Source organism: Capsicum annuum, chromosome 3 (assembly GCF_002878395.1).
Source record: "Capsicum annuum cultivar UCD-10X-F1 chromosome 3, UCD10Xv1.1, whole genome shotgun sequence".
NCBI classification, from domain to species: Eukaryota; Viridiplantae; Streptophyta; class Magnoliopsida; order Solanales; family Solanaceae; genus Capsicum; species Capsicum annuum.
The window spans coordinates 69,685,323-69,712,000 of NC_061113.1; the positions used below are offsets into that span (position 1 = coordinate 69,685,323).

General features: G+C 35.7%; 1 pseudogene; it reads right to left on the reverse strand.

Moving 5' to 3' along the window:
• Nucleotides 1-1,796: 1,796 nt before the first annotated feature.
• Nucleotides 1,797-26,678, reverse strand: part of LOC107865263 — a 79,506-nt pseudogene continuing 54,624 nt past the window's right edge.

Genomic DNA, 26,678 nt, shown 5'->3' on the forward strand with positions numbered 1-26,678 from the left:
ATATTTAGTACATCGCTCCACCTCATAAACTCAACATAAATCAAGTGAATATATCAAAGTATCAAATTCAATTTTTAAACACTCACGTGCATAGAAATCTCCACGACCCATTTAAAAGAGATGAAGTAACAAGAATCTGCTTGCATCAAATGTTGCAAAACAAAAACAAGCTACTAGGAATACAAAAATACTATGCTCAGGAGCATGTTTTAGGTATCGACTTCTGGAATTTTTACAATATAATACAATAGTCTTGTTTAGATCTATAAGACAGAATATGTAAATAACAAAGATAATCTAGTCATTTAATTTCTTTCCTAGAAATGGTTTTACTATCCACAGTTCCAAACCAAGGAGTAGGGACAGCTATTCAAAATAAGGCAGAACAAAATGTTGCTAATACTGAAGTTGAGTCCACTCCTGCACCTTCTCAACACACCGTTCAACCAAAAATAATTATCATTCCTTTGATCAAAATGCTACTATCAAGGCTTCATCTATGTCATAGTTACATGGAGGGGTTCTAGTACTTCCACCATTCATCTACCACCGATTGATCCTAATGTTGATCTTAAAAGTGTTAGTCAATTGCCGACTTAGATAATGAAAACATATGCTACCAATACATCCTTATCCAATACCTATTCTCAGGTTTTTTAAGGTTTGTGACTTTTAAGAATGAATTCTTCAGAGTTCTCAGTGTTGAATCTTAAGAGTATCCATATAATTTCATCGAAAAGGTTCAGAATATTCTTTGTGTTATGTATGGTATAGATGTATAAAAGGTTTATGTTATTTTTTATCAGTTAATAGATGTTGCAAGCATATGGTTAAAATAGTTTGAAGAATTATGTTGAGGGTATGTGGCACGTACAACTTGGCTTAAGTTTAAGACTACTTTCTTGGGATGTTTGTTTCCCCAATAATTGAGGGGACCTAATGTTAAAAATTTCTAAATTATGGAACATAGTTACTTAATAGCAAAGGAGTATGGTCCTAATATCACCCATCTATATCACTAAGAACTGAATGTAGTTTTCGGTATGAAGAATTAGATGAGATATTCATTTAAGGACTATATAGACTCTCAAATAAGAAAAGTAAGAGAACAATATTCATTAGAGAAATGGACTCATCCTAGCTTGTGATTTATGTCCAATGGGTAGAAGAGGATAACTTTAAGGACATAGAGTCTTAAAACAAGAGATCCAAGATAGCTAATCATGATCACAATCAGCAAAGGGGCAAAAATAGGAACAAGCCTTCCTTTTTAAATAATTCTTTTAGATCATCCCCACATTTAGGTAATGCATTATCTGGTCATTTTTATTGTGCTCAGGAGCATGTTTTAGGTGTCGACTTCTTGAATTTGTATTGTATAATACAATAGTCTAGTTTAGATTTATAAGACAAAATCTACAAATAACAATGTAATCTGGTCATTTAATTTCATGCCTAGAAACAGGTGTACCATCCATAGTTCCAAACAAAGGAGTTAAAACAACTATACAAAACAAGGTAGAACAAATATGAGAGTGAAACCAAACAACTATAGCAAATTTATGAGGGTGGAGAAAGGATGGGTATCTTTTCAAATGACATAAACTACGCACCATTAATATTTATTCAGGCCTCCATTCACTATTCACAACATCTGTAGACATTACTAATACTAATGGACATGACCCACTGAATACTTGAAAGATAAAGAATATGTTTCATAAATTCGTTGCCACTAGATAGTACAAAAATAATGGCCGGAGTCATCTACATGTTGTAGCCAAAAATAGAACAAACTACTGGAACCTGTCACCACCAAAACATAGATTGGTAGTTGAAGTCATGAAGCTTATGAAGAAAAACAATCCCATACAAAATGTGATGTTATATGAATGCATAGATTCATACTAATGAACCTACAATAGCGTACCTGCATCAAGCACTAAACAAAAGATTGTCCTCCATAGTTAAATTTCCATGTACTATGTTATCTTCAGGTACAAATCCAATGATATTCTTGTATGACTACACTATTTTAGGCTTCCCATTTATGAGAATCAATCTGGTAACGATACACCCAGCAACCTTCCCAGTCAATGCTAAAAGAAATATTGTCTTTCCAGTACCAAATGGACATATAACAACCGAAACACAGTCAGGTGATAATTTCCCTGATACACACCTCAATAGATTCTTGTTTTTACCCTTCAAAGTAAGTGTCAAATCTTTGAAACACACCTGAATGGGAGGTCTAGTTCTAATCTCAATATCACTTTCTATTCAGATTACACCAGAAAATGTCAAATTCTTATTCTGCTCTTGCAATGCTTTTTCTTTCTCAATTTGACCATATGCATATTTAAAGATTTGGCTCTTGGTTTGCAAATTCTGACCCTTGGGTTTTTTTATATTTTTTTCTCCAATATCAATATTGAAACCATGATGACTATCAGAGATCTTGTATTATCTTTGTGAGGTTGGTTTTCTTTTTAGCTTTACATGTGACGTACCTAAGGGCAAGGGGTTAAGGCATCTTCTGAATGAGATCTAGTCTGACAAGGAACCTTCTGTGGGTCCTGCTGACTCATATATTTTTTTGGCAAAATGTTCTTGACAATTAAGATTATAGACCAGTTACATGCTTACGAACCATCTCTTTAGTAGATTTCCATTTATCATGTGCCTGTACATTTTCCCTTGCACTTCTTGCTGCACGTTCCTTGGAATTCGCTTGTTTTCTCTCCCTAATACTCAAAACTTGACCAGAACATTTGTATATAATGAAAAGTACAAGTGGGAATCTACCCTACAAGAACATAGAATTACCAGTTACATGTCACTTGTGTAAAATATAAATCTTAGCCGAACTAGGCAATAAAATAAGCATGTTGATGAGTTTACGTGAGACATATCTATTATATGCCTCTATAAAAGGCAAAATAAGTGAATAACTCAGGACAGATAGGAGGTCTTTTTAGATTAAAGGAGCACTTATAAGCACATTACTTAAGAGCATACCAAATTTTAGTTGACATACTTCTGGAACATTCACATTTTGAATTCTACCACACATCCATTACAAATGTATCACATGTTTTAGCAAATACAGCATGAATATGTTTATTACAACGAAACATGAATATTTTATTTGATATTCATTATAGATAAATAGCAATGCAAAATAGACTCCTCAATGATTAGTTGGGAGATCTAATAAAAGAATTCGAGAATATCAAATGAAAAGAAGAATCAAGTTTTTTGGTTAGTTGTGACTTGTTACAGATGAATATCTAACGACAGGGAAATATAAAATATTATATCTTGTATGATCTGTCTTCTTATGGGTTCAGGTATATTGCTTATATAGCTATTACTCTACTGTTATTTGAAACAGATGGGCAAAAGTTATGTCTACACTAATCCCTCACATTTCCTCCTCCTTCAATAAGGAAATAGCAGGCACTAAATGGAGAAAAATCTTTTCTTTTACGGGTTTATTTTTGTTCTTTCTGGCATGCATTTCTCACTTTACTTCTCCCACTTCAAGCCTAAATTTTTTAAGACATGCATTGCCATACTATCTAACAATCTAAAAGCACTATGACATTTTCTTAAACATAAAACCTTACAAAGATAATCAATATTTATACAGCCTAGGAGTGAGAAGATAACTTACGCAAAACATAATAGCATAAGCTATGATATTTTGATTATCTGACTGTGATTCACAAATAGCTAACTTATAGCAGCCTGCATGTCCATAATAATAGATAAATACTTGATCACGATGATGATGATGGCAATGTTACACTACAAAATATTTCTAGAAATAGAAAAGACTAACATGCAATGAGTTGTACTTGATACTATAACTTTTCATATTGTGGTATTATCTTCAGTCATATGTAACACATATTTAGTATAATGATAACTATTAGATACATCATCTCATAAAAAGAATTCAAGGAAATATTTCACTTAGTAGAGAAGAACACAAGGCACATACTACTACCAAAATAACTATTTTGTTAACGAAGATATCCAAAATGCTCATATCTTGATACATCCTGCTCATTTCTAGTAATAATTTTTGGAAATGTATATAAAATATTTTAACAGTACTAGTAACCTAGGCAAAGAACATAATTGGACATAGTTTTCCTTTTTTTATTTTACTTGGAACTTGACAAGCTACTACGAAATGCCAAGGAAATTTCTTTTTCAAGTATATGTGTGTGTGTCTATTTTCTTTTTCTATTTGTATTTTTCTTTAGAAGTATGGTAAAAGTATCAAAACACAATCAAACAGGCATTTTATCTAGTAAAATATATCTGAAAGGATCAAATAAGCCTTTATTACTCATTTATTCGAAATCAAATATAAGAAATAATGCAACATAGAACCTAATAAAGAGATGAGGACTTATTTGTTTTAGATATAGAACCAGTTCTACAGTAATGCATGGAATAAATCATAAACAAACTGTACGATACGTATCGATTAATATGAACTTCTAATATGAACAAAAGGATGAGCCGTTTAAATAGAAATAGGATTTTATGGGGGGAGATAAAGCACGGTGAGATACATAATCTCCAATTTTGGGATAAATATAATTACCCTTTATAGCAAGGCATCCTCAGAGAAATAGTTGGACAGTAGAATCCCGCGGAACAAAATAGTTTAGTAGTACTCAAAACATAAGCCTAAACTTCTGTTCCACTACAACTATGATTTATCTGCCTTGGAGGAGGTTGATAACAATACATGCATATTATGAAACAAGAAACATAATTTGAAGGATGCAAAAAAAATATAGTCAAGTAAGAACAAGAACTCCATAAAATTTATGAAACTTACGGGTCATACACACTAGTCTCACTATTGAGTTGTGAAAGAGGGAAAAATGTGCCTAGTGGGAAAGATTCAATCGGAAAATAGTAAAATAAACAAACATAAAACTTATACGAATGAAAGAATCAACTTATAAAATTATACCACAGGTACAACTTGTAATTTTGCCAAAGCAAATTGTTGGTGCATATCTACTATAGATAGTGGCTATGATTTCAATTACTATAAGCTAATATTCTTGTAAATACTTACGTATCATGCATGTGAGACCAAGAGGATAGAAGAAACCTTCAAAACTAGGTTCACACTCAAAAACTCTACATGGCATTTTGTTTGGATCGTGGTCAAACAGATTGTCTTCAACGCTACAAGCCCATCTTGGCTCACATCTAGGAACCCATGATGATAAATTACAATTTGTGTTAGGTTTTAGGTAACCTCTTCCACCGTTAGTTTTTAGGTAACCTCTTCCACCGTTAGTTTTTAGGTAACCTCTTCCACTGCCTTTCGTTAAAACTTGAGAATAGAACTTTAACTCTTGTGTTGTACATAAGCACATTTGTGTGTGTGTGTGGATATATATATATATACATATATATATATATCACCTATTCAACCACCAAAGGCATTGTGAATATGAATATAAAGACAATATAACCAAGGATTATCATGATGTATAACATATAGAACATTATGAACTAGAAAAGTAGACCTCGAACTAGAAAAAAAACAACCTTAGAGAATCTTAACCAGTAAATTAGTACCTTGTGTCTGCTTAATGCATTCTGTTAAAAAATTTGTGTTCTCGCTAAAATTAAAAGTTACATTCCACTCAGCATCCCTATAACACGATCAGAATTCAACAACTGAAAATTATCTTCCAAAGTTCATTAGATAAATTCTCAAAGACAACACTATCACAACTGAAGTAAAATAAGACTTAGGAAAAGCTTTTGTAGATTACCTTAATGATATAAGAATTGAAGAAGATACCCTTTCCAAAAGCATGATAAGAGAACATTTTTGAGGAAAAAATTAAATTATGAAATACTTTTAGATTAAAATACTACTAAGATGGTAATACAACCACCAAGATAATTTAATAATTAGGGATTTGTAGTTTTCAAATATGCATCTTTTTTTTTGGATGAAAATATTTTATACCAAGTGTGAAAATTACAAAGGAAAAAAACTAGTAGGCAATTGACAACCCCATGTCTGCATGCACCAAGACTACTTTTACTACCATATGCCATCATCACTATGTCAAGTATGACAATAAGAAGCTACAAATAGTAATTTAAGCTCTCTATAATATGCTTTTACCAATTATTCAATGCATCTCTACTCTAAATATGGTATAGACCTCAATTTTTTGTTTTAGAAAATAGCTTGTAGAGAGCTACAACTCTACTACGACCTGTTGCATGAATACTTAATCAAGAATGTTCAACCATAAATTCTATAGCAGTTCTTCAAATCCCTTGCCATATTAGTAGTTTTTTCCCTGTAGTTCCAGCGTATGAGCACAAGAAAATTAAATAGTCGACTGATTCATCCTCATTGCAACATAAAGGGAATTTACCATAATCCACCTGGATAATCTATTTCATGTAAGGAATCTATTCATAATAGCCAAATAAAAGATGAAGCACTATTTTGGAGTTCCAAAATTATAACACCTGATCCTTCTCTATTGCACTCTAGGGAAGTCTTATCTCTGTTTCCCCTAAACACCATTTCAAACAACACCACTTCAAACAATACCTTTTGGTAAGTATCTTCTTACATTTGTTATCAAATGTAGTTGTACAACTTCTTGCATTATAGGAAGGATAAGTGCATTCCATATGTTTTAACAAATCATAACCCCGTATGAAATTTAAATTTTGAACAACTCTTGGCACTAAAATTTGCATAGCAATTGTAAGTTCATACTTGCAGATAACTTCAAGGTAAGGGAATTATTCTTATTAGGTGTAATTTACATTACGAAAAAAACACAGCAAATGTGGATTGCAGAAAAAAAGGAAAAGTAAGCAATTCCAATATAGAGCAACTGTACAATTCTATAGCTCCAGAAGGTATGAATAAACTTACAAGAATTATTTGGAGCAATGAATTACAGCGATGAATAAATAACGATGAATAAACAAAAGGTAATGACTCTTGATACATATAGTAATGAATCATCCCCAATCACAACGACGAATAAACAGAAGACAAATAGTAGTTTTATGCTAGAGTTGCAGAAAGCATTCTTAAGTACCAAATTTATTATAAAATAATCATGGTATTTTTATATCACTTTACCCAACATTATAGTAGGTCTACTTTAGATCAGTTCTCTTGTAGATTTTATCCTTCAAAATATTAATATATGATTTTACGTAAAAATGAAAAACAATACAATAGAATGCAATACAGTATAATATGATAGCATATGAAACAGTGTTAACACATCATGTACTACTTCGATTTAACTTCAACTTAAGTAATTATGATAACAATATCACATTCACCAAAAATCAGATGCCTTGACTCTTTTCATTTTATCAGTAGAATAAGGTACAAAATGCAGCAAACTTCCATTTTTGCAGGGAATTTTAAGATTTTAAGTTCCAAATGGCATGTATTAGAGTGAATTTATTTCATACAAATAGAGAATTGAAGAGACTGATCTCCAATAGCTCATGGCACACAGTAGTCATTGGAAAATGGATGATTCTAGCATAAAAATAAGGTACATACCAAGAACAATATAGAAAAAATTGCCCCGAACCCATTAACATACAAATCATGAGCAAACACAAAACAAGTTGGAGAAGAAAATAGTGTAACATAGACTCACCTAGGGTATTACGTATCAATTTTGCGCACATAGAAGTGAGAAGAGAGAATTGCACACACAGCAGTGAGATTTAAAATTAAGAGATGCCATTAGGGCAATTTCATGCAGTACGAATCAAGAAATTTTCTATATTAAAGATGGAAAGGTTTTTTAATTGTAACAAATTGAAGAAATATTTTTTGGTATCTTATTATATATATTATATTAATTAATTAGCCGTAATTAATTTTTATGGCTGTATTTCTTTCCAGCTTGACCTTAAATTGTCAATAGGGACTAGATAAATTACTTTTTTAGGACTATATTTTATGTCTCCACAATAAATTTCACAATTAGGGACCGAAATATAATCTTGTCTTAATAAATATACTTTTAGAGACAAGATTTTATTCCAATCCCGAAATGTTAGTCATAAATAGACCTTTTTCTTGTAGTGTAACATAGCATATATTATACAAGCATCCATTCGGCTTCGACTCCTCCCATTTTTACTAACAGGCGAATCGTTATTATGGCTCCGATCACTTCCACCCGATTCAATTATTTCTTGGGAGGATCTTACCATGGTGTTCCTTGAAAGATATTTCCCACAATCGAAAATGCTTCAAATAGGGGATGAGATTCTGAACTTTTGGAAAATGAATACTGAACCATTGTTTGAAGCTTGGGAGAGATTTAATGGAAAGATAGCTCAATGTCCAAATCAAGAAGTGCAGGATAAAATGCTCCTTGAGATTTTCTATAGAGCTCTTCACCCATTGAACAAAATTATGGTGGATAATGTGGTGGTTGGCTCAAAAATGAAATTGCATCATCTTGTAACCTTCTGATTGATAGGTAAAATATCAAAACAAAATTGGGTATGGCACACCCATAATGCCGATGCTCCTACGATACCTTCTACTACCTCTATAGTGACTAATGAGCAAAGAAAATCAGATAAGGATGAGGAGAACATGACCAAGATGATGACCTAACTTGAGCTTATAATAAAACATGTTATGGGTGCACCCACGAAAGTGTAAATATGGTAGAATCATAGACTTATAAAGATGATAAATGAGGCAAAGAATTTGGATAAAGAAATTTAGTACTTGACAAACTACTTGGGGTTTCCCGCCCCCTATCAAAGGTAAGGTGAAAACCAAGGTTGGATAGATCATGACTCAGAGAGAGATTGGAGAGATAGAAAACGTGACTATGACCACTATATTCCTCCTCATGATAGGGATAAGGACAAGGAGTCCGATTTTATTGACCCCAAAAATCTTAAGACCAAAGATGTTTTGGAAGAATCTTGAGTAGAGTTCAAGGTATGGACAAAATAGTCTGTAAGTTGAAGGGTGACTTCCTTGAGCTCTCCCAAATGGTGGCGTCTCACTCAGCCTCCATCAAATAATTGGAGACCCAATATGGGAAAATATCCACGCAACTAGATGCAAGGGTTAGAGGTGGACTTTCGAGTGACAAAATTACAAATCCAAAGAAAGAAGCCCAAATCCTAGAAATTCTCACTAGAAGTGAAAAAGAACTTGACGAGCCCCTTAAAGGAGATATGAGTAAAAATATGCCCAAGGACAAGGCAAAGGAGGTGACGCCTTAAATAAAAGACACAAATAATGAGAAAGAGATAGATTAAATCAATGAGAAAGTGGGCAAAGTTGCATAGCCATCAAGAGAAGAAATCTCAACTATCCATGTTCCTCCCCCATTCCCTCAGTGGTTGTATTAAAAGGAAGAGAGAGAGAAATTAAAAAAATATATGAAAAAACTTAGCAATCTTTCAATAAATATCCCACTACTTGAGGCGATCCAAGAGATTCTGGGATATGCTATGTTAATGAAGAAGTAAATGCCCAAGAAGAAGCTTGTTGAGGGTTATACCATTGAGGTTACTCATGGGTGTAGTGATATCATGGATAGAAAACTTAGCAATCTTCATAGTCGTTCACTATTCCTTGCACCATTGGGACTCATGAGTTTACAAAAGCTGTTTGTGAAATGAATCCATGCTTTTATTATTTAAAATAGGCCATAGAGTGCATGATTAAGAAAGGGCCTAAAATTGCTAATTGTTACGCATTCCATGTTGTTATATTTATTGTTGGTGTGATGTTGGCTGCCTGATTGAGGTGTGCACAAGTGGGGAAATCTTGAGTACCCAATACTATGTACAAAAGGTAGACTAATGAGATATGCACGCCAAGTGTTTGATAAAGTTCTCAAATGAACTTGTCAATAGTAATATCTACTTTTTTAAGGGAAAATTAACACACACATGTAGCATTGTTCGCATGACTTTCATTTGTACCCATATTATAGAACATGCTAGTAGTCTAAAATTAGGTAAAATGTGAGCATGCAAAGAAGATACAGAACCAGCCTCAAGTGTCACGATCGTAGTCCTAGACCGTCACCGCAATAATACAACTGTGGTCCTGACTTACGATCACGGTAATTGAGACAGGTCTATGCCAGGTCAAAATTTTTGCACTTCTAATTTTTAGCCAGGAAACTCCAAGCACTTAGTACAATCAGCTTTAATGATCACAACTTGCGTGATTAAAATGACAACCAAAGATATAATGTGTGTTTAGTTCTTTCAGGACAACCTCAAGGATAAGTATGTTCATATTCAATTCATGGCACCCGAATGCCACACTCACTACTACAGTGATCTTTCAAATACAAAGTTGCTCTTGTAAAGAGGGATGTGTTTGGAGAATGTGCCAGACAGACTATCAGCCTTCCACGACAAACTTGAATCCATAGGGTAGAAGTTCTTTACCCCTGATCCATGACTTGCAAATGAACAATGGGTCGATAAATTTTACGCCAATATTAATGAAGTATCTTTCTCGGACACTCTCAACATGATTGTAGAGATTCGGTAAAAGCTAGTAAAAGTTGGGGCTAAATAAATCGATGATGTTTATGGGCTCAAACAGGCAGACATGGGTGAATTCAAAGAAAAGGGGTGTACCTTAGGGAATTTGTTGGCACAACGGCTATGTCCTGGAAAGGAAGTCTCGTGGACAAAAACTAAAAGCAATATTTCCATGAACAACTTCATTTCGAGGCTCGAATATGGTTACACATTATTTGTAGCCGAGTGTCTACTGATACTCACATAACAACAGTCCCTAAATTACATGCTCAAATGATTGATTTTACTTTAGATGGAATTCCATTGGATGTTGGTCAACTCGTGGTTAATGAATTAGATCATTTCAAAAACAAAGATTGTACGAATATCTTTTACCCCTCTTTGATTAATGAGATTTGCAAAAGAGCTAGGGTGCAATAGTATGCTATTGATACATAGGTGCATCCTAGTGCCCCCATCTACCCATTGTGGATTCAAGAAGAGGGCGCACCAAGAAAAAATAAGTAAAAAAATATCAACATAGTAGAGCCAGCATCTAGCGAACCCGAACCTCATAGGCCATCCAACATGGGACCTCTTAAAGAGACTAAAGTTAATATTGCAGCCATTAAAGAGATAGTGTCTAGCATATCTCAAGGGCGAAGAGATCCTTCCACCACCCATCACTCATATGTGTCACCTACCAATTATGATGAGTACAAAGAGGACCAAAAGAAGTAAATAACTACTATTGATCAACTTGAGAAAGCCTACTCTTCTTAGGAGGCATCATACCAGGACCTCCATAGTGCACATCAAAAGATTATCGCAAGGGAGAAAATAAGGGATAAATTCTTTATCAAGATATGGAAAGGGGTGAAGGGCCTATGGAAGTTCCCGAACCTTCAAAATAGGGTTTCTACATCTTGGGTGGACTGTGATGATGAGGCCCCAACTGAGTGGTAAGATCTTGAAGAGGATGGTGATGATTCAGGGTCCAAGAGTGAAAGTAGACCTTGATGCAAATTCAGGGAGCACCCTTATCTCTTTTATCTTTGATAATTTATGAAGTGGGGACACTGCTACCTTTTCAGTTGGGGTATCTTCTTATTTATTTGACTTGAGCATGTATTATTTATATTCTGCATACATTCCTGCTCTTTTGGATAATTCTTATTTCATATTTAGTTTGTAATATTTGGGCACTCTGATGGTTCCCACATTTGCATAAGTAGTTATTTTGTTCTTGTTTCATTAATTTGTGATTTTAGTTCCTAACCACAGATACAAGGGAAGTTTAAGTACTTGTGGCATCGATGATTGGGATTTGCATTTACACCCATTAGTTAAGATTAGTAACCATATGGAAGTTAGACAATAGTATAGTTTACAATGTAAGATGATAGCTTAGGTTTTTTCTGTAATTAGCAAAATTATGCATGATTCATGTAGAAAAGAAAACACCTCCCTCCTTCTAAAAAATTTTACAAAAGTTGAAGGCATAGACACGAGCAACTTTGTGACAAATAGGTGATTGCGGAAAAATAGGGGATACTCCACCTTTCTCTCAAGTGAAGAGAACAATTAACCCCCCCTTGACAATATTCGCATGTCGTGTGTGTGGTCTAAATTATCTACATCTCATGTTTACTTGTACCATCTAGAACTTGCCCTTTTAGTCTTTCAAAACTAAATTTTGGTTGTGCTTAGGGGGTAAAATGATTCCATCATGCAATTTTAGATGCCTAATATAGCCTCAAATGCCCACCAATACATAGGAGTTACCCCTAGTCACCCTCATTTAGCCTTTGAACTTTTCTTTGGTAACCATATTATAAGTCGTGACTTTTCTGCTTACTCTCTCTTGAATCCTATCCTCCTTGAACTTAAGAATGTAAATTGATGCTAAAATCCTAAGTTAGGGGTGTTGGAAAGAGAAAATAAGTGTAGCGAGCCATGAAGTCATAAAAAGAAAAAGAACCTTCAAATTAGCAAGTAGCATTTTTCTTTGAAGAAAAAGATAGTACATCAAAAGAATGATTTCTATAAAGCTTCAGGCAAGCATAAGAAGAGAGGAAAAGATGTGAAAAGACTTTGGGTAAAGTGAAAAAGTGACAAAGTTGGTAAAGAAACAAAAGACAAAGAAATGACCTAATAATTAAAAGTGATTAGTAAATGATGTCGATGTTCAAGAAGGATATAGCCTTATTGTCCTAAATTTATATCCAACCCTACCCTAAACTTACATTACAATCTCAAAAATTCCTTTCTGATTTCCAACCAAGTGTGGTCATTGTAGTGGTGATTAAAAATAGAGGCAAGCCTATGGCATGGTACAGGTAACATGGAGATTTCTTTGAGAGAGTGACTGATTGCACTTAAATTTCCTTGTTACGTAATTTATAACTTGGTGTGTGAACTTTTCTTTCTTGTGAGAGGTCATGTAAGTTAATTAATGTGGGTGATTTTATCATCTTCTATGAAGTGAGAAGAGTGGATGTATAACATGATTGTAGCCATCTTGTGAGTCAATTCTAGAGTGTTAGCAATTGTCACATAGTTTCTCCCCAAGAACCATTGCATCCTTTGTCACTCCATTTTATGATGAAGGGTATTGTTAATACTTTTTTGTACATGTGTGAAAAGATTTTTATGGTCACAACCTAGTTAGAGTGTTCATAGTCATTGGAAACATAAATAAGGGCATACATGGAAATGGTCTTATGGAAAGAGGTAGTGTTGCTTGAGGACAAGAAAGGGTCTAAGTTGGGGGTGTTGATAAGTGGTAATCCTACCACTCATTCGCCGTAATAATGCATGCATACTAACATGTATTGTATTATAAAATGAGTCATTATATGGATTTAAGTGAACTAATACCCATATTTTGTAGGTATAAAGTGGAGAAGTTGAGCATATGTGAAATGGAGCTTAAAAGGTAGCAAATGAAAGAAAAAGGAGTGCGGCTGAAAATCTAAAGTAGTCAGCCTCAATTACTGAGATCGTGCTCGTAGTCAGTCGAGGTGGTCAGCGTAGCATGGTTGCGGAACCTAGCCGCATTCATGAACAAATACATATGATCATAGATCAACGAAAACAAGCCTAAGGTTAAATTTTTAAAATGTCATGGAAGAATCCCAAATCATATATAAGAAAAAACCCTTTCTTCTTTGGGTATTTCTTAACTCATAACATAGTTTTGAATTTAAAGCTTGAAATCCTAATTGGGAAAGTCTGTAATTAACTTAGGAGTCTGAATTTTCTTAGTTTCTTTATGAAGGATGAATGGTTGGGTTGACCCACTATAACTTCCAAAATCTAGTACCCAAACGCTACACGGTGCTTATGACCCTGAAGGACCATAAGCTGACCCCTGACTGATATCTCTACCTATATACTGGATAATATGACATAATAATGTAGAAACATACACTGAAAAGCCATAAGGTTCAATACTGAACATGATCTGAATAATATAACATCTGTGTGGGGTAATGGAATACAAAAAACAAAACTGAACATACTGAAGTCTGAAACATAATAGTCTAGAAATCCTCTAACTGAGTGAACTATATGAGTAAGGATTTGATGGGACATGTCTCCAACTAACTCCAACTAATAAACTGATTAATGAGATAATAGGGATATAATCATTTCCTCAAAAGATGAGGACTAACTTCTAACTCTGTCTGTGGATATCTAGAATCTACTGTTGCTCTGAAGCTCATGTCTCTAAACCTATGGTATAAGACACCATAACGCAAATGCGTCAGTACTTTAAATGTACTCGTATGTATGTGTGGTAGGCTGAATGTATGGAGTTTATATGCATGAACAATAATAATAACTAGATAATTATCATGAGTGTGAGAATACATGCATGAGACATGACAACTTTACACTAATACTGTGATAACATGATTACGAAATCTGAATATAACTGATAACATGAGTGACTGTATCTGACAGTCCTGAATCTGATGGAACTATCTGAGTTTTGTACTATATCTGAGTTGACTGTATCTGATAGTCCTGAAATCTGAAGAACTATCTGAGTTCTACTACTAAGACTGATTGACTATATCTTACAGTCCTGATTCTATAACATGAAACTATGGGAAGTAGTTATATAACTGACATGCCCCTAATACACCATGATGGCTAAGTTGGGGTCCAATTTGTAACCCCAATTAGAAGGGTGTCAATATCACACCACTTGTAAGGAAAAGTTGTGGGCGACCCTCACCTGATAGTGACTCCTATAAGAGAATGGTGGGCCCTCATCTGACAGTGCTTATCCACCTCATCAACCCTTATCGGACAGTATTGATGTCTCAACCTATGTTGGCTACATAGTTCTAGAATGCAAGGATGACTTCTAAGGATCACACCCTCATCTTATAGTGTTTGTTCCCATCCTTGGGTTCACTCGGTGCTAATTTATACTCCCATCTAAATAGACATTGAACATGATTTACTGAACTGAACATGAGCTGGATTTCTGAATTCCGTTGACTGACGGAATACTACTGATATCTGACAACTGACTGAGGTCATGAGATCATGGATATTTTCCTTATTCATAAGACTGTCTGAAGTCTAAGAATTCATAGCTTGACTGACAGTATCATAAAAACATGACATGGCTCTAAGAACATAGCTAATGTTTCGGTTACAAGTACCCCCAGGACTAGATGAAAGATAACTAATCAAGCATAACTTACTTGAATATATAACTAACATCATAATCCATAATACATTTATAGAAGCATTTCATTTAAACATATGATAGGCATAACTTGTACATACATGGGGATTTCATAGTATCATGCTTGTTACGCACATTTCCTTCATCTAGGCATTTAATCAAACTTATTATGGCATGGTACATGTATTCATCTTTGTACAATAATTAAACGTCATGGTTCAATTCTAATTTCATTATTCAAGGGTTTAATCATAGGTTTACATTAATCTATATATATAATAATGTAACCCACATAGAATTTATCACCCAATATAGAGTAGAATTCAATTTCTCACTATCCACATGAACAAGAGCAGCCCAATTATGAAATTCATAAGTAAATCCATAAACTTTAATTTAGAAAAGGAATTCTTAGGCTTCATTGATGAAAGGAGTCCATGAATGACTACTATACATACCTTAGTTCATGATTTCATAAAGATTGACGGAGAAACTTTCTTGGAATTGGATCTTCTATGAAAACCCTAGCTTATTCTTGAGATGTTTTTAGAGAAGAGAGTGTATTTTGGGTGAAAAGTGGTTGAATCATGTGTTAAAAGGCTTAAATAGGGGTGGGAAGTTAACCCATAACCCTAGACTCATCATTTAATTTCAGAAAAATTTTCCCAAACTAGAACCCTGGCACGACGTGGCGGTATTGCATTATGTCACTAGAATTTGACAATTGCAAATTGAGGGATGGCGCGATGCAAAGCCATCGCATGGCCCCTTCTTTTATGACCTGGAACATTGATGCCACGTGGAGTAAATCACGCTAAGACACTGGAAAAGGACAATTCTAAATTTGGGCCCTGGCGCGACGAACCATAATTGCGGACCCCTACAGGAATTTGCCAAAAGCCATTTCCTCTTGTGGCGCAGCGTTCCACTGACTAATGTGGCACTGTTTTATGATTGAAACTTGAAATAGTAGTAACTTCTGACCCAATTATCGGATTTGGGCCAATCTTATATCGATGGAAAGCTTATTGAATTTCCCACATGACAAAAAGTGAAAATCTTGAAAATTCCTCATGGAATAACTATCATTCAATTTAAAAGCTAATACTAGACATTCTTGAGATAAAATTATCTAGGAAAAGTATGGGGTATTACAATATCTCCCCCATGAGAACATTCGTCCTTAACTGAGACTGACTGAGAGGCAAGAAACGAAAACTGGCATACATGCTGATCATGAATAATTGGAAAATGATCTCATAACTGACATGACTAACAAGCTAAACATATAATACTGAACATGCATATCTAAAGCATGTGTAACTGATTCATGAATGCATGACTGAGTGTTCTGAAGAACTAAGTTTCTCACAATGAGAATGCATGTCTGATGCATAGTTGCATAACTGAACTGATACATGCGTGCATGACTAAATATGCAATGATACTTGATAACAAGTTTCTATTGGGAACATGAGCATGAAGCTGCATACAAAGTTTGTGATGAACAATGAATATGAAACTAAGTAAGCTTAAGGAGAATTATTACCTTGAGCTTGATCTGATTTGGCGAAGAACAGATGAAGATAATTCGTATGCATGTCTGCCTCTGCTTCCAAAGTAGCTCCCTCGACAGCCTAATTAACCTAATAACCTTAACTAGAGGGATTTGTTTGTTCCTTAATCTACTAGTCTGATAGTCTAAGATTTAAATCAGAATCTCTTCATAAGAAAGAGTGTGCTGAACATCAATGCTCTGAATAGGGACTACAACTGATGGGTCACCTATGCACTTCTTGAGCAAAGAGACATGAAAGACTGGATGAATTGTAGCCTGATCTAAAGGAAATTCAAGCTCATCAGCTACCTTGCCGAATTGACTGAGAATCTTAAAAGGACCGACATATCGGGGACTGAGTTTCCCTTTCTTTTTGAACCTCTTCACTCCCTTAATGGGAGAGATCTTTAGATATATATAGTCACCAAGCTCAAACTCGAGATCTTTTCTATGAACATCTGCATAAGACATCTGTCGGCTCTGAGCAGTCCATAGTATTTCTCTAATCAACTGGACTTTTTCTATGGCATCGAATATCATGTCAGGAACTATAACTGAGACCTCACTAACTTCGAACCAGCCAATTAGAGATCTATATCTCCTACCATAAAGAGCTTTGAATGGAGCCATGTGAATATTGGAATGATAGTTGTTGTTGTATGCAAACTAAATCAAAGGTAAGTGGTCATCCCAACTTCCCTTAAAATCAATTGCACACCCCCTTAGTATATATTCTAACATTTAAATGGTCCTTTCTGGTTGACCATCTATCTGGGGATAAAAGGCTATACTAAGATGAACTTGGGTACCAAGACCCTTTTGGAATGCTTTCCAGAAATGAGAGGTAAACTGGGTACCTCTGTCTGAGATAATGGACAACGAAACACCATGCAATCTTACCAACTCCCTGATGTAGAGTTTGGAATAATCCTCGGCTAAATAAGAGGTATGAACTAGAAGGAAATGAGCTAATTTGGTTATTCTGTCTACAATGACCTAGACTGAATTATGTTGATGATGAGTTTGAGTCAAACCCATCACAAAGTCCATGTTCACAATTTCCAACTTCCAAGTAGGAATACTAAACTCCTACATAGACCCACTAGGCTTCTAATGCTCTATCTTAACCTACTGATATGTAGAGAACTTAGCCACAAACTCTGCAATGTCTCTCTTTATCCTACTCCACTAATAGATTTCCCGCAAGTCATGGTACATCTTTGTGGCCCCGGGATGAATAGAGTAATGTGCACCATGCACTTCTGCAAGAATTTGCTGCCTTAAGTCATCTATACCTGAAACACATAAATGACCCTGATAATGAAGGAAACCATCTCCACTTTGGGAGAAAACCTTTATTTTCTGATCCTAAACTGACTTTTTCAACTTGTTAAGGCTAAGATCTCTATCTTGTTTTTCTTTCACCTTGGAAACTAGATATGGTTTTAAACTACTCTAAACCCATATATCACCCTTATCTGTATAGACTAAGCAAACACCTAGTCTGGCAAGTTGATGTACTTCTTGAGATAACTTCTTATTATTGTCATCCACATGAGCGACACTACCCATAGACAGTCTACTCAGAGCATCATCCACTAATTTGGCCTTGCCCGGATGATAGAGGACACTCATGTCATAATCCTTCAAGAGCTCTAACCACCTTCTCTGACAAAGATTTAGATATTTCTAAGAAAAGACATGATGAAGACTCTTATAATCTATGAAGAGATCTACATGAACACCGTATCGATAATTCCTCAAAATCTTCAAGGCAAAGACTATGGCTGTTAACTCAAGATCAGGGGTAGGAAGTGTAGGCTTTGACCTTACCATGCTGCATGAGGAGATAACCTAGACCCATCCTGGATGCATCACAATACACTACAAAACCATTTGGACTATCTGGAAGAGCTAATACTGGAGCTGAGGTAAGTCAAGTCTTCAACTCCTAAAAACTCTTCTCACAAGGATCTGACCACTGAAACTTGACTTTTTACTAATTCAATTTGGATATAGGGGATGCAATAGAATAAAATACCTCAACAAACCATTTGTAATAGCCATCCAAACACAAGAAACTCCTAATATCTGATGGAGAGACAGGACGAGGCTAGTTTCTTAATGCTTCAGTTTTTGAGGATCTACTCTAATCCCATCACCAGAAACGATGTGACCAAGGAATGCCACTGACCTTAGCCAAATTTTTCACTTACTAAACTTGGAGAATAGTTGATGATCTCTGAGAGTCTGAAGTACTATTCTGAGATGGTCTGTATGATCACGCTCACTGTGGGAATAGACCAGAATATCATCTATGATGAATATGTCTAAGTACTGCTTGAACATAAGGTTCATCAAGTCCATAAAAGTAGTTGGGGCATTGGTAAGACCAAATAAAATGACTAGGAATTCAAAGTGACCATACAAAGTATGGAAAGCTGTTTTTGGAATGTCACATTCTCTGACTCTGAGCTGATGATAGCCGAATCTGAGGTCTATCTTAGAGAAATAACTGTCACCCTGAAGTTTGTCAAATAAGTCATTGATTCTGGGAAGAGAATACTTCTTCTTGACCATGACCTTATTGAGTTAATGGTAGTCTACACACATCTTAAAAGAACCATCCTTCTTGCATACGAATAATACAAGAGGGCCCCATGGGGAAACATTGGGCCTGATGAATCCTTTATCTAAGAGATCCTTTAATTGTTCTTTTAGTTCTTTGAGTTCTGCTGGTGCCATTCTATATGGCAGAATGGATAAAGGCTAAGAATCTGGAAGAAGATCAATGCTGAAGTCTATTTCCCTTTCAGGAGGAATTCCTGGAAGATCTTCGGGAAAGACATCTAAATATTCACCTATAACTAGAACTGATTCAAGGCTGGGAGTTTTGGAACTAGTTCTCTTAACTCAAACAAGATGATATACACATCCTTTAGATATCATTTTCCGTACCTAAAGATAGGAAACAAGTTGACCTCTGGATGCTGAAGTACTACCCTTGCACTCAAGGACAGGTTCATTCAGAAACTAAAATTAGACTATTCTATTTCTGCAGTCGACTGTGGCATAGCAGGAATAAAGACAATCCATGCCAAGAATGACATCAAAATTAGTCATCTTTAATTCGACTAAGTCTACTAAAGCAACTTTTTGGAATATCATAACCGGGCAGCTCCTGTATAACCGTCGGGCTATGTTGGTTTTACCCACTAAGGTAGAGACAGAAAAGGGCTCTGCTAGGATTTCAGGACTGATTTCAAAATCGTCTGCTATATAGGGAGTAACAAAAGACAAAGAAGCTCCTAGATCTAGCAAAGCGTAAACATGCACATGAAAGATCTATAATGTACCAGTAACTACATCAGGAGACTTTTTCCTAATCCTATCGAGATTAAAGAGCAAAGAGGCGATTTGGGCATTGCCCAATAGTAGAACTGGTGGTGGTACCCTACTGATTTGGGCGATCAGACTGAGCTGAAAAGTGGAGATGACTCTTATAACCTGATCGAGGGTAGTCTCTGACACTGTGACCTAGCTTTCCACAAATAAAATAGACATCGCTACCAGCTCTGCAATCACCCTTGTGGTTCTTACCATAAGTCTAACAAAGAGTATTAGTTCGAGAATTGTTAACTCTACCCTGGCACTTAGAGCCTGGTGCTCTATCTCTATTACCCTCTCTGAACTTAGGAAATAGAGCCCTGGAAGAAGAAAGGGCTGGAACTAATGACTTAGGCTGAAATAGGGAACGGTTTTCTTCTTCTGATTTAGCCTAAGCAAAGTTGAAACTGCCTGTCTTCGCTCTCTTATTCTGCTTCTCTCTCTACTTAATCTTCTGCTCCTCTATCTAATGAGCATGAGTCATAAGCCTGGATAAAGTCATATCACTATTCAGCATGGCGCATTTGCACTCCTCAACCACACCATCATTCACCCCTAAAGCAAACTTACTCATCTTGGCTCTGATGTCTACAACCATATGAGGGGCATATCTTTCTAATTGAGTAAACTTAAGAGAATACTCTTTCACCGTTACATTTCCCTACCTGAGGTTAATGAATTCTAACACCTTAGCTTCTCTATGCTCTAGGGGGGAAATCTATCAAGGAAAGCAGAAGCAAACTCCTCCCACTCAACAGGCCCTATATCATCTGGCCTTTTTGACTACAACTGTTTAAACCAAGTGTGAGCAACATCTTGCAACTGATATGCAGCTAGCTCAGCACTCTCAATAGAAGTAACCCCCATTATGTTTGTAACCTTCTGCACCTGATCTAGAAATTCTTAAGGGTCCTCACCTATCTTAGACCCAAGAAAGGATGGAGGATTAATTGGGGTGAAGTCCTGAATCCTGGCTGCAGCTGAATTGGCCACTGGGTTTATCAAAATAGTAGTTGGTCGTTTATTCTAATAAGTAACTGACTGAGCAAGAGTAGTAAATGCAACCCTGATCTCTGCATGAGAAATATGTTTGCCAAAAGGTTCTTCGGGCTGAGGGGCTGGCTGATTCCCGTTTCTTCATTTTGGAGGCATGTTCTATAGAAGAAAGAGAGAAACTGATTAGACTGAGGGATTGACTTGAGATTATGCTCATAGGCACGACATGAATATTGAAAAAGGGGAACTGTTCCTAAGATATCTTATAGACTCTAGTACAAAAATGTGGTGCGCAACACACCCATGTACAAGACTCTACTAGATGTGGCTTTTTGACTTCCAAGACTATATTGAATCTTAGGCTTTGATAGCATGTTTCTAACACCCCAAATCTTGTACTTGGAATACTACATGCTCATGACCCCGAAGGAACACAAGCTAACCCTTGACTGATATCTATACCTTTATACTACATAATATGACATAATAATGCGGAAACATGCACTGAAAGGCCATAAGGTTCAATACTAAACATGATCTAAATAATGTAACATCTGTGTGGGGTAATATAATATCCAAAACAAAATTGAACATACTGAAGTCTGAATCATATCTAGAGATCCTCTAACTAACTAAACTATGTGAGTACGGAGTTGATGGGACATATCCCCAACTAACTCCAATTAATAAACTGATTTAAGAGATAATAGAGAAATAATCATATCCTCTAAATATGAGGAATATCTTCTAACTCTGTCTGCAGATATCTGGAATCTACTATTGCTCTGAAGCTCGTGTCTCCAAACCTATGCTATAGAACACCATAGCGCAAATGCATCAGTATTTTAAATGTACCGGTATGCATGTGAGGTTGGTTGAATACAGGGGTTCATATGCATGAACAATAATAATAACTGGATAACTATCATGAACGTAAGAATACATGCATGAGATATAAAAACTAACACTAATACTGTGATAACATGATTACTGAATCTGAATATAACTGATAACATGAGTGACTATATCTAACAATCCTGAATCTGATGGAACTATCTGAGTTTCATACTGTATTTGGTTGACTATATTTGACAGTCCTAAAATCTGAAGAACTATCTGAGTTCTATTAGTGTGATTGATTGACTGTATCTGACAGTACTGATTCTGTAACATAAAACTGTGGGAAGTAGTTATCTAACTAACATGTCCCTGATATGCCATGATGGCTGAGTTGGGGTCCAATTTGTAACCCCAATTGGAAGAGTGTCAATACTGTGCCATCGGTAAGGAAAAGTTGTGGTTGACCCTCACCTGATAGTGTCCCCTATATGAGAAAGGTAAGGCCCTTACCTGATAGTGCTTATCCGCCTCATTAACCCTTATTGGACAGTCTTGATGTCTCAACCTATGATGGATACATAGTTCTGGAATGCAAGGATGACTTTTAAGAATTGCACCCTCATCTTATTGTGTGTTCCCATCCTTTGGTTCACTCAGTGCTAATTTTTACTCCCATCTGAATAGACACTGGATATGATTTACTGAACTGAACATGAGCTAAATTTTTGAATTTCGTTGATTGACGGAATACTACTAATATCTAACAACTGACTGAGGTCATGAGATCATGGAGATTTTCCTGATTCATAAAACTGTCTGAAGTTTAAGGATTCATAGCTTGACTGAGAGTATTGTAAAAACATGACATGGCTCTAAGCACATAGCTAATATTTTGGGTACGAGTACCACCAGGATAGAACTCAGTTCAGTTCTACAGAATCAAGACTGTCAAATACAGTCAACCAGTATCATTAAATCAATTACCAGTAACTTCAAATATCGATTACTCAGTTTAAGAATTTAGGACTTGGCTTCAGACAAGCTTAGTCATAGTATTTATTTATATGCACATTAGTACATACACAGTATTTACAGCAATTTCAGTTTTCTATTTACTCTCATTTTTTGTTACTCTATATCATTCAGTCAGTTATTGTTCATGCATATGAACCCTTATATTCAGCCTTACCTAATCTAGCATACTATTGCATTCCACGTACTGACAAATACTCTTTCTTTGCACTATGATGTCTCATATCACAGTTCGGACACTCAGATTTCTGATCGTGCATAGATAGGCTCAAATATAGCCAGCAGCATCTGATTAGTAGTGAGTCCTCAACATTCAAGAATATTCTTTTATTTCATTATTTTAGTAGACTCAGTATTTTAGTAGATGGAGTTAGTAGGGAAATTGTCACATCAATTCCACTTTCAGACAATTTTAGTTAGAGGCCTTTTAGACTAGCTTTCTGTCAGTGTTTAGTTATAAAGATTTTTATTTCAGACTAAATATTTATTAGTATTTCAGATTTTTTGAACCTTATGGAATTTCAGCCTATTTTCTGCATTTATCACAGTATCATGTTTCAGTACTCACAACAGATATCAGTCATGGGTTAGCTTGTGGTCCTTTAGGGTCATAAGCACCGTGACCATTCAGGGTATAGACTCGGGGCATTACAAAGTTTGAATCAGAGCCTAAGGTTCAACAATATCCTATCAAGTCTGAAAGTCGCATCTAGTAGATTCTTGTGCATGGGGGTATAGCGTGCTACACTTATGGACAGGAGGCTATGAGTTATTTTAGGAAAAGTTTCCCTACTTTCAATATTTATGTCATGTGAGTGAGCATGATCTCAAATTAAAATCTCTGTCTAATATATTTCATACTTCTGTTTGCAGAACATGCCTCCTAAAAGAACTAACAAAAGAAGAATCAAAAATCAGTTAGCACCTTATCCTATTCAGGCAGATCCCATGGATGAGCATGTCTCCCATGCAGAATTTAGAGCAGCATTCACTAATCTAGCCAATTCAATAGCAGTCCAGAATAAATAGCCAGCAACTATTCCGGCTAATCTAGTGGCCAATACTATTACAGCCAGGATTTTGGACTTTACCCGAATGAATCCTTCCCTATTCTCAGGATCTATGCCAGAAGAGGATCCACAGAAGTTCCTCAATTACCTTTAAAAATTCATAGGTATCATGGGATTGAGTTTTAGTGAGAGTACTGAGTTAGCCTTCTATCAGCTCAAGATGTAGCTCATACGTAGTTTAAGCAGTGGAAGCTAAACAGGGGCATAGATGTAGAGCCCATAGAGTGGAAGAGTTTGCTACTATATTCTAGATAGATTCTTCCCCTTAGAGCTGAGATTAGCGAAGGTGTTAGAGTTTGTCAATCTCAGGCAAGGTAATATGTTTCTGAAAGCGTATTCCCTTAAGTTTACTCAATTACTAGATATGCTCCCCATGTAGTAGCAGACAATATGTCCAAAATAAGCAAGTTCATATCTGGGGTATCAGATAGTACAGTTATGGAGTGTAGAGCAGCGATGTTGATTGAGAAGATAGATATATCCTGGCTCATAGTGCATGCTCAGTAGATAGAAGAGGCTAAGACTAGAGAGACAGAGAGGCATAACAAGAGATCTATAATAGGTAGCTTTAATTTTAATTAGCCTAGGCCAAAGAGCGATAACTGTTCCCAGTTTTGCTCAAAATCTTTAGTTCTAGCTCAATCCTCAGCTAGTGCTCCAGTTCTTAAGTTCAAAAATGATAACAGTGATAGGGCACCAGGCTCTAAATCTTAGGGTAGTGACAGGAGTGCTCAAATAAATACTATTTATCAGACATATGGCAAAAACCACAGTGCTGTCTACAGAGCTGGCAGTTATATTTGTTTTAGGTGTGGCAAGCTAGGCCACAGAGTGTAAGATTATCCTCAATTAGGTTTTTAGGGTCAGCATACTCTCTTTTTAACTCAGTCAGGTCGCTCGAATTAGGAGGTTGCCACTTCCAGTGCCACTAGTGGGCAACGCCCAAACTGGCTTTATGCACTTTAGCATAGACAAGATTAGGAAAATTATCCTTATGTGGTCACAAGTTCATTACAAATCATCCATTTATATGTTTATGCCTTGCTAGATCCAGGAGCTTTTTTATCTTTTGTAAATTCTTACATAATCATTAACTTCAGAATTAGTCCAGAAATCCCAATAGAGCCTTTCTTAGTTTCTACCCCAGTGGGTAAATCTATTATAGCCCGATGAGTATATAGGAACTATCTGGTTATGATATCTCAGAAAGTTACTTCAACAGACCTTGTAGAGCTAGAGATGGTAGATTTTGATATCATTCTCGACATAGATTGGGACCACTCATGTTATGCCTCAATTAATTATAGAAACAGAATAGTTCATTTTTAGTTCCCAAATAAACCAATCCATAAATAGAGGGGTAGTACCACAGCGCTTAAGGGCCAGTTGATTTTATACCTAAGAGCGAGAAAAATGATATCCAAGTGATGTGTCTACCATATTGTGCGACTCAAAGACTCTAACTTAAAAACTCCCAGTCTTGAGTCAGTTTCAGTAATAAATGAATTCTCAGATGTGTTTCTCAAAGATCTTCCTGGAGTTTCTCCTATTAAGGAAATAGACTTCGAAATAGATCTTCTTCCAAATACTCAACCCACATCTATTCTTCCATAAAGAATAGCTCCAACAAAACTCAAAGAGTTAAAAGAATAGTTGAAAGATCTCCTAGATAAGAGATTTATCTGACCCAACATTTCCCCATGGGGCGCACCAGTCTTATTCGTGTATAAGAAAGAAGGTTCTCTCAGAATGTGTATTGACTACCATCAGTTGAAAAAAGTCACAGTCAAGAATAAATATTCACTTTATAGAATCAATGACTTGTTTGACCAACTTCAGGATACCAGTTACTTTTCTAAGATAGACCTTAGATCAGGCTATCATCAAGTAAGATTCAGAGAATGTGACAATCTAAAAATAGTTTTCAGAACTCGATATGGTTACTTTAAGTTTCTATTCATGTCCTTTGGCCTTACAAATTCACCATAATCTTTCATGGACTTAATGACTCACGTGTTTAAATAGTACTTGGACATATTCATTATAGTCTTCATTGATGACATTCTTCTCTATTCCCGTAGCAAGAATGATCAGGTAGAACACCTCAAAATTGTACTTTAGACTCTCAGAACTCATTAATTGTCTACCCAATTCAGTAAGTTAGAATTTTGTCTAAGGTCAATACCATTCCTTGGTCATTTTATTTGTGGTGATGGCATTAGACTTGATCCTCAAAAGACCGAGGCAGTGAGAAACTAGCTTAAATCTATCTCTCCATTAAATATCAAGAGTTTATTGGGTTTAGATGGCTATTAAAATTAGTTTTTTGAATGGTTTTCATCTATTTCATCCCCCATGTCTAGATTGAATTAGAATAAAGTTTAGTTTTAGAGGTCAGATTCTTGTGAGAAGAGTTTTTAGGAGTTGAAAACTCGACTCACCTCAGCCCCAATTTTGACTCTAATAGATGGTTTAAAAGGGTTTGCTATGTACTGTGACACATCCAGAGTAGGCT